The following is an 11,138-nucleotide window of genomic DNA, read 5'->3' on the forward strand; positions in this document are numbered from 1 at the left end:
TTTTACAGCGCTTTCACATTTACAACGCTTGTTCAAATAAGCGCTGTAAAAGGTCTCTTTATTTTATTTTTAAAACAGTATTTTACAGCGCTTATTTGCAAAAGCGCTGTAATAGACCTCCTTGTTTTATTATGTTATATGAAAGTTTTTTTTAAAGCCTTTTACAGCGCTTTGTTAAACAAGCGTTGTAAAAGGCCTTATTATTTTTGTGTTTTTGTAGACCCACATAGTAGTAACTGGTCACCACAAAAATCCCTTCCTCTTCACCAAACTCTTCTCCTTTTATGCATCTTCTTCACAAACATCAAAGCTTACTCTTTCACAATTCAATCTCTACCTCAACACCTTTTTTATCTCTTTACATTCTCTTTCCTTCTTAAATCGAAACTTGGTATTCAGGTTCATTGCCATGTTGCGAAAAATGGGTTTGAGTCTGATGTTTTTGTTAACAATGTGTTTTTGGGGATTCCCATGATGCGTACAAGGTGTTTGAAGAAATGGGTTTGTGTCTGATGTTTTTTGGATTCCCATGATGCGTACAAGGTGTTTGAAGAAATTAGGTGTCTGATGAATATTATTTTTAAAGCTTTTTTACAGCGCTTTGTCAAATAAGCGCTGTAAAATGTCTTTTTTACTCACTTTCAAAAGAGTCGTTTACAGCGCTTTGTGTGAAAAGCGCTGTAAAAGGTATAAAACACTCATTATTTTATTTTTAAAAGGATCTTTTACAGCGCTTTTTAAGATAAGCGCTGTAAAATGTCTCTTTATTTTATTTTTGTGTTTGGTTTATTTGGGTTGGGATGACATTAAAAACATTTTTATCATTGTTTATTGGATTAAAAATATTGTTATCATTGTCTTTATCACAATACTTTAGGAGATGATGAATTATTAGAAATGAGTATTCTGAAGAATCTATATATATATATGCACTGAGCAAAAGAGAATCTCTCTATTCAGTTCAGTTCAGTTCATGTAAATTACTAATTTATATTCAGTTCAGTTCATGTAAATCAAGCTAAATATAAAACACTCATTGTTACATGAACTTGGTATAAAACACTCAAATCAAGCTAAATATAAGCAGAAAATAAATTAATCAGAAAATAAATTAATCAGAACTTAGTATAAAACACTCAATTCAGATTACATGCATATTTACAATAACACAGTTCAGATTACATGCATAGCTTATATAAAACAATTAAACATATATATACATTAAGATGCCCTTCTTCTTTTCCTGGTGACATTCACATTTGTTTGTCCATTTACAATACGAAACGATGGATTAATCCAAATTCCCTCATCATGATCATCTCTAAGATATAAACCATCATCAGTTGAATCAATTTCATGTGGTTGTTGTGATGTTGCAAATAAAAGATCATTACCAACATCTTCATCATTATTGTTATCATCACTTATTTTATTGGTCGATAGGACAACAGACCATTTATCATTAGAAGGATCAGTGACATAAAACACTTGTTGAGCTTGCGACGCTAAAATAAAAGGCTCGTCTTTGTATCCCACCCTATTAAAATCGACAAGCAAGAATCCTGACTCATCAATCCGAACGCCATTATTATTATCGACCCACTTGCAACCAAATATGGGAACACGAAACATTGTGTAGTCTAACTCCCATATGCGCTCGATAACCCCAAAATATGATAGATTTGCATATATTGGGTTTTTGTCTTTTGCACTTGAGACATGCATCGCTTCAGCTACGAGAGTGACTCCACTATTTTGCATAGTGGTCTGATCATCTTGTTCTTTGGTATAAAATGTGTAGCCGTTAATAACATAACCAGTGTAAGAAAAGACATGTAAGCTCGGACCATTTGCTAGCCACCTCAATCTATTTGAAATTGATCCGGGGTCTATATCAAATTTTGACATTATGTGATTTTTTAACCATGTTACAAAACTTCGATTGTGCTCTCGAGTTATCCAATTTTGATTCCTATTCATGTTCAAACGAGATAACTGATCAATGTGTATTGTAACATACGGTTGAACCTCATCATCATTGTGCAGAACATACAATTGTGCCTGCTCCCATTCTGTCCTTGATATAGTCAGTAGTCTCCTTCCAGTTATCCCTTCTCCTGATAGTCTTCCCGAATGACGAGACATGGGAAGCCCTATGGATTCAACATTGGACAGATATTCAGTACAAAATTCAGCAGCCTCTTCAACAATGTATCGTTCAGCAATACAACCTTCTGGTCGACTTCTACTTTTTACGTACCCTTTTAATATTTTCATATATCGTTCTATCGGATACATCCATCTCATATAAGCTGGCCCACAAAGTTGTGTCTCCTTAACCAGATGAACAGTAAGGTGAACCATTATATCAAAAAACGATGGTGGGAAATACATTTCAAGCTCACACAAAGTAACAACAATTTCCCTCTGCAATGTCGGTAATTTCTGAGGGTCGATCACTTTACTACAAATTTCCCTGAAGAAGAAACATAATCTAGTTAAGGCTAGTCGAACTTTTTCAGGTAAAATGGAACGTATACCTATTGGTAGCAAATGCTCCATTATAATATGACAATCATGGGTCTTCAAACCTTTTAACTTGAGGTCTTTCATACAAACCAAATTTTTAATGTTCGAAGAGTATCCTTCTGGAACTTTAACTTCGTGTAGAAATTTACATAAAACAATTTTTTCCTTTCTAGATAGAGTATGAGCGGCTGGAGGTAGATATGTGCGATTTCCTTTCTTTACTGGAGCCAGTTCATTTCTTATTCCCATATCGACCAAGTCCAATCTTGCATTGACGCCATCTTTAGACTTTCCTGGAACATTGAGTAACGTACCAATAACACTTTCAAATACATTTTTCTCAATATGCATCACATCGAGGAAATGTCTTACATACAATGACTTCCAATATGGCAATTCAAAGAAAATTGACTTTTTCTTCCACCCAGTTTTCACCAGCTCTCCCGCAAAAGGTTTGCCAAATTTATTGGTCAAACCTTGTACTTTTTCAAGTATTTGATATCCAGTCGGTGCTAAAGGAGCTTTACCTTCCTCTGATTTTCCATTGAATGCATTTCTCCACCCACGATACTGATGACTATAAGGTAAAAATCTACGATGTCCAAGAAACACATTCTTCTTACAATGTTTCAACCGCATCCAATTTGTACTCTCTTCACATATAGGACATGCACACTGACCTTTAATGCTATATCCTGATAAATTACCATATGCTGGAAAATCATTAATTGTGCCGAACAACATAGCCCTCAAATTGAAACATTCTTTCTTATACCCATCATAAACTTCCACACCTGTCTCCCACATACTTTTTAAATTTTCGATTAGAGGAGTCAAGTATACGTCGATATCATTCCCCGGTTGTTTGGGTCCAGAAATTAACAGAGACAACATCATAAACTTACGCTTCATACATAACCATGGAGGTAGGTTATATATTACCAAAATCACAGGCCACGTGCTATGTGAGATGCTTTGAAGACCATGTGGATTCATTCCATCAGTAGAAAGTGCAAGTCTTAGATTTCTTGACTCTATCCCGAATTCAGGATACTCGTGATCAATTTTTGCCCATTGTGGGGAATCTGCAGGGTGTCGAAACATTCCATCTCTAATTCTTTCATCTGCATGCCATGTCAAGTGTTTTGAATCTTCTTCACTGCGATACATGCGCCTAAATCTTGGTATTATAGGAAAATACCACACGACTTTTGCTGGAGTAGATTCTTTCTTCTTATATCGAGAGACATTGCATTTCGGACACGCCTTAAGTAGTTCATATTCGTTTCGAAATAAAATGCAATCGTTAGGACACGCATGAATCCTTTCGTAACTCATTCCAATAGAACACAAAATCCGTTTAGCCTCGTAGGTTCGACTGGGAAGTTCATTATCATCTGGCAACATATCTTTTATGAGTGTTAATAATTCTGTAAAGCTTTTATCAGACCATCCATTACTCGCTTTTAAGTTGTACAACTTTAATATCGCTGACAGTCTTGTGAATTTAGTACAACCATTATATAATTCTTTCTCTGCATCACTCAACAAACTTTCAAACATTTTAGGACAATCTCGAAGATCTTCTTCAACTGCTTTTGCAATCTCATCAACTCGGTCCGGCTCATATGTATCTGTATCGAAGTCAGTTGAAGCATATGTCGAACTATTCTCAAAATTAATGTTTCCTTTTTTTTTTTCTCACCATGTCTTATCCAACATGTGTAGCTTTGATCAATTCCATTACATACTAGATGTCCTTCTAATTCATCTTCTCTAACACGTTTTCCAAAACAACATTTTAAACAAGGACAAACTACTCTATTTGGATCTTTTGCATTCTTCACTGCAAACTCAACAAACTCCTTCACTCCAATTTCATACTCTTTTGACAATCGATTGGCTGAAATCCATTTCCTATCCATATTATACCACCTATATAAATGCAGTTACAAAAATAATAAGCTTTCAAAACATATCAACAAGTTTCAAAAAGAAACCAATATCAACTAACAATTTCAAAACAGAACAGATCATGTGTAGAAGAGATTTAATATATATATATATATATAACAATTTTTAGTAGATTTAATATATATATAACAAAACATAACAGATCATGTGTAAAAAATACTTGAGACAACGTAGATGGCCGCACAGTACGTAGAGGATATTAGGGTTCCCAACGTATATAATTATTTGAAAGATGTAGAGGATATGAGGGTTTCCAACGTATATAATTATTTGAAAGATGTAGTTTACAACGCTTGTGAAAAAAGCGCTGTAATAGGTAGTTAAATTCAATGAAAGCGCATGTATTTTACAGCACTTGTGAAAAAAGCGCTGTATTAGGTAGTTCAAATATTTGAAAGCGCATGTGTTTACAGCGCTTGTGAAAAAAGCGCTGTAACTGATACGCGAAAGCGCTTCATTTTACAGTGCTGTAAAAGCCTTATAACGTTATGCGCACACGTTATATGACCTACAACAGCGCTTGTCAACAAAAGCGCTGTAAAAGGCTCCGTTATTTTTAAAATATATTTACAACAGCGCTTGTGTTTAGCAAGCGCTGTAAAAGGGGCGCTGTTAAATGTCATTTTTGGCGTAGTGAGAATCTGCATTGAATTGGAGTTAATATGTCAATTTCAACCAAATAAACATCACATCAAGACGACAAATAAAATAACATCATACTAAGACAGTGAAATCATGAAAAAAATACAAAAAACTAAATATTTTTATAAATAATTTATTTATATAAAAGAGAAGAAAAATAATTTGGATGTATGATTTCAAGCAAAAAATTGACTCTAAGTTATCCATCTCCAATAAATGAAGTAAGTGGATAAATAATAATAAGTGGTAAGCCATATATATTTTGAAAAGTAGATCAAACCAACTAGTTTGACCACTTGAATAAAAAATTGATTAGATGCGTAGTCTATTTAACCCCAAAAATTGGTCGATGTTTAGAGCCATAAAATCCAATAAAGAATTGGTACTACGATTGATTATTTTTAAAATAGTCCACCATAAAAAGATATTTAAAAATCATTTATAATATTTAATAAATATCAATTACACTCATAGAAAAAAGTGAAGTAACTTACAAGTTGTCTCTGAGAACGAGGTCAATGGACTTAATTAACCGTTAGCCCACTTTGGTTAAAAATAAAAGTCATCCTACAAATGGTAATTGTTACCAAAAGCTAACTTTTAAGAATATTGTTTATCTGAAAATACACTATCAAAAACGTGTTTTTGTTGGTGTATTTGTAATTTGATATTCTATGAACAAATTAAGAGATTAGATGAGTAATCAACAAAAACAAAAGTAACCAAATCCTTGAGTCCATACATAAATATTGTTGATGAATAAAAAACAATGAGCCCATACAAATTCTTTATTTTTTTTTATATTGGATATGAATCAACTTTGCAATTATTATTGTTATAAAAATAATAAAATTGAATTAATACTAAAATCAAACCAATTAAAAAAAACTAGGTTCTCTTCTTGATTTTAAATAATTTATCTGTTATATCTATTATTTTTGTTACACGTTATGTCTATTTTCATTTTTAGAGTAAAATAAATAAAATGAAATAATCATAATTTTTATACAATTAATTATAAATAACTGTTTTAATTATTAATTATAATTATAAATAACTGAAATAATCATAACATTTTTGTTAATTTTTTATTGAACTGAAATGTGTTTCACTTCAGTCCTGAATATTATTTTTTATTTATGCATGCCCTAAAACGAAGAAGAAAAAAGCAACTATCACGAGTCGCAGGACGTTGGTTTCCCTCTCTTTAGCGACTGCGCAACACAACACATCTTTGGCGACTGACTTGTTTTTAAATAACCCTAAAAAAACAACAATTAGTTTTAGAATATAAGCTTTAGAATATAACAAATAAATTGAAACAACACGTGACAAAAGGGGACAGAGGCATTTAGTTGCTTGATTTTGATTATGTGATCATGACAGTATGAGTACTTACTTCTAGCAGATGACCTAGGATTAGGAAGCAGGTTAGTATTGGGTATAGGGGAATTTGCTTCAAAATTAGTAGTTGAGGGATTGGTTGATTGACTCCTTGTTTGGACACCTTGAGTCCCCAAAGTTCTGGTGCTGCCATTTCCTGCATTACCAGCCAAAAAGCCATTGTGGTTGGTGGCATTTAAAAATGGTTCCTGAACATTTTCATACATGCACCTCAGCATGTTGAACCCCTCAGGAGATGATTCCATGTTGCTCATAGCTCTGTCTATATTCCTCATCATTTCGTGCCTCGCATGATCTCAAGGCATTTGAATTCGCGGTACCCAGATTGATGGTACATTTTGTGAATTTATTTTGCTGCTTGCATTTGTTCTATATGAAAAATATGTTATTTCAATAATTTTGCTTAGTTCTAATAATATAATGATTTTGCCTTATATCTTACTAAGTTATTTTATTTTTAACCTAAGTATTTGTATACTTGATAGGATTAGACTACAAGTCTAATATATGATTTATGAATATGCTATTTTTTTTTTATTTTTACTTCAGTTCCTTGTGTGTTTGGTTAGATCTGCATCAATTATATCTTATCGTGTGTGAAGGATATGGTTGCATTGTCATGTTAAGAGTATGACAGTGGGGCAGAGGAGAAACATTAAATGGTTATTGCTCGTGAAAGGAGTTGGCGAGGTAAATTTAGAAGAAAGCATAATATGATAATAAAGCCTGGTGCAAACCAATTGGATGGAAGATGTCCTTTGACTCCGTTGGAGGTATGCAGTTAAAATTATTTCCTTCATTTCTTGGGTTTCTTCTGTCCTTCATATTTGCAAATAGGATCTGAATTAAATATTCTGTTTTTCTTTTCAAACAAGCTTATGGTACCTGAAGCTGGGGCAGTAGTCATGATTTTTGAAACTATTTGAATGATAATTTGTTTCCCTATTTTTCATTCCTTGCTAATTTGAGTTTACTAAAGATCCAAACACACAAGGGTAACACACTAAGGATAGGGTTACGGTGATGTATAACAATCATAAATTCAAATGATAGAGTTACGGAAAATCGGTTAAATCAAAATAGAAAGTTAGAAGGATAATACAATCTTTTGAAGTAATAAAAACATCACTCTGATTTTACAGCTCATTTTATTTGATGCTGCAGGTAGGAATGATGCTTAGAGGCATGGGTTTCGATAATACAACCCTAGTATATGTTGCAGTAGGAAAAGTTTATAAATAATAGTAACACAACCCTATGTTGTTTTAATTTGTTGTTCTTGAATTCGAGTATTGTTAGACATTGCGTAATCATAATAATGTCTATTAGTTTGAAATATTTTGTTTTATTTATATTGTTGTAATTAAATCATAGATCATGTTTGAATATTCTATTTGAGTTGTTTATTATCACTATCAAATCGAGAAATTAGTTTGATATTTGCATGTTTTGATTTTTGAGCATTTGATCTTGTTTAAGTTCAATTAGTTTGATGTTAAGATTATAGTTTAATTATGTGTGAAAAAGTGAGGTTGAATTTAATATATATACTTATATGTTTTTCCAGGCAACACATGCATAGGATCGCCAAGAGATGGAAGACGTTCTTCTAAGTCTAGTTGTCGGCTAATCTTGGAACAACATCATTAGGAACTATCTAGATGATTTATGAACTAAGTTTGATGTTGTTTTGAATTTTCAGTCACTATTAATGTTTTAGTTGTTGAATATTTAAATTTACGGTCTTAATGAAATTAAATGTATGGTGGTTACTTTTGAATATATTATATGAATAAATTTTTTTATAATTTTATATTTGTGTATTTTAGTTATATGAATGAGATTTAAGAATATTTTTTATTTTAATTAAATTAATGAAAAAAAACAATTAAAAAAAAATTAAAATTAAGTTTGCGACGGTTTAAACCGTTGCTAAAAGTGCATAGGGGCGGTTTGTAACCGTCACCATACCATCAAGGAACAAAAAATTGTTGCATTTAAAAATCCTATTAGCGGCGGTTACAACTGTCGCAAACATTTGCAGCAGTTGGAACGACGGTTTTTCTAACCGTCGCAAAACAGCCTCGCGACGCACGAATCTGCGACGGTTGGAGAACTGTCGCAAAAATCAAATTGCGGCGGTTACAACCGCCGCAAACCCCCTTTTTAACCGCCGCAAACTGTATTTTTTCTTGTAGTGTAATATTTTTCCTACTCTATACTCTTTACCAGTTCCAGCAAAAACATTTCATTCACCAAGTTTAGTGTCTTCTGGATTATGTGACTTATGATCAAGTCTAGTACTTTATACTTGAGTTGGAATGAAATGGGAGATGCTAACATGGTTAGCACAAGTAATAATAGATTTGAGTCCATTTGAAAGTTTGATCTTTGACTAGTATATCTAAAAAAATACATGTTTTGAAAAGTCATCTTCTAAAATAGATCTTAATATCTTGAAAGATTAGTTTTTACGGTACCTTAATCTATCATGTGAATATAATAATATTCTTGATAATAATGTGTGTCTTTTCCTAAGAAGTGTAAAAAGTAAGTAGATGAGGAAGTGTTTTGATTTTGAATGGTCTACATATGGTAGTGGTATAGATTATTGATAGAAAGTGGGTTGAAACTCTAACAAAGAATTAAGGACACTTGTCTTCTCATAAATAGAAGTTTAAATAGTATTACTAATACATTTTTATATATCTTTATGAATGAAATAGTCACTACTAGAAAAATAGGATTTAGCGTCGGCTCAAAGCCGACGCTAATAGACCAAAAGTCGACGCTAATGGTGATTTAGCGTCGGAAGCGGGACTAGGCTAAAACGGTCGAAGCTAATGACTAGCATCGGCCAAATACCATTCGACACTATATTAGCGTCGGCCAAATACCATCCGACGCTAAATAGTCAGTTGACACGTCAGCTGAGGAAAAGAGTTGTGTCGGTGGGCCGACGCTAATGTCAACAAACTATAGTCAACAAAATATATAGCATCGGTTGACCGACGCTAAATTTAAAATAAAGTCAGATAATGTAGCATCGGGGTGGCCGACGCTAAGTTCAAATTTATTTAGTTTTTTATTTTTAATTTTTAGCCCCTGCTTAATTTTTTTTTTTAAATATAATTGATAGCTAAAAAACATTAAAAGTCATTGCATTGAAAGCATAACAAATGCACCAGAGTATTAAATAACTTAACAAAATATCATGTGTTCTAAAAAATTACAAAATAACAAGATAGTATCGTCTAACAACTTTAACAAATATCTGTTACATATTTCCTTTCATTTATATATATATATATATATATATATATATTTTATCACGGTGAAAGCAGGTGCTGAAAATGATGTTCATGCATGAGATACCACTGTAATTGGGATGTGAAATGATTAGTCACATAGATATCAGCAACACAACATAGATGCTTGTCTTCTCCATCAAAAGTGAAATGTAGCCATCAAAGTGACATGAAAATTACAAGATTATTCATACAGTGGAGAGTAAGAAAAATAAGATACTACTTTTATACATGCATGAGATTATACATACAGTGGAGAGTAAGAAAAATAAGACAGTAAGAAAATATACTGAATTAATGAAATACTTCAAGAGTTATTTGGCCATTCAAATGGGTTGCAGTGATATGGCATTCTTCCAAGCAAAGGCACAAGTAGACTGTACAGGAAATAACTCAATTTTACAGTTAAGAAACCTAAATACCTGGCTGGAATTGCTAAGCATGGTGCCCGAGTAGGGAAAAAGTTCGTCAGACATAGATGCTGGATAAAGCCGAATGTACTTTTTCCCGACAACCTAGAAGTGAGAAACAATACAATAATCTCAGTCAAATAGATTATTCCGTGGTGCACAGAAATCTTTTGGATACCTGCACTACACCAATAATGTAAGCAGCCTTTTGTAAACAATTTAAATAACTAGAATATTATACAAACCACAATGTGATCGTCGTGCATCACAGGTTTCACTTAAAATAAGGGATAGAAAATCTGAACTTCGTTTGTATTGCTGGAAGTACATCACCTATGTCATGTTAGCTTGCTAGGACTAAATTGTACATTTAGTAACACAATTGTAATCTAGGTAAGAACTAAGAAGCATGAATAGCTGGGTTGGTTATAGTATCGACCGAAGTTGGACCCATGGGACCTCTATTTAAGTATTAATTGCTTACAAGTGCTCAAAAGAAACAAGAGCCACAATAGTAAGGGGTATCTAACATGATATTCTCTGGGCAGGACCCAGTGAAGGTGAGGGTTTAACAAGCAGCTTTAATTTGCAATTATTCAATACAACTATTAAAGTATACAACTGAAATACCTGTGCTAGTATGTTATGATGTGGATCATGGTGTAATGGTGTTACTGTTCCAGCTGGACCAAACCAAGCATTGAGAGATCTTATCTCCCCTCCGCACCAGCAAAACAATAGTCGCGAATAAAGATATCTTTCCGAAGCTCATTTATCTGTCAATTCAATAGTGTGAGAAACTTAAACGAGCAGTTCATGTCCTGAATTTGCATGTCAAAGAATTACAAGAGATTTAAACTTTGAATACCTG

This window comes from Cicer arietinum, chromosome 5 (assembly GCF_000331145.2).
Source record: "Cicer arietinum cultivar CDC Frontier isolate Library 1 chromosome 5, Cicar.CDCFrontier_v2.0, whole genome shotgun sequence".
In the NCBI taxonomy this organism is placed as follows: Eukaryota; Viridiplantae; Streptophyta; class Magnoliopsida; order Fabales; family Fabaceae; genus Cicer; species Cicer arietinum.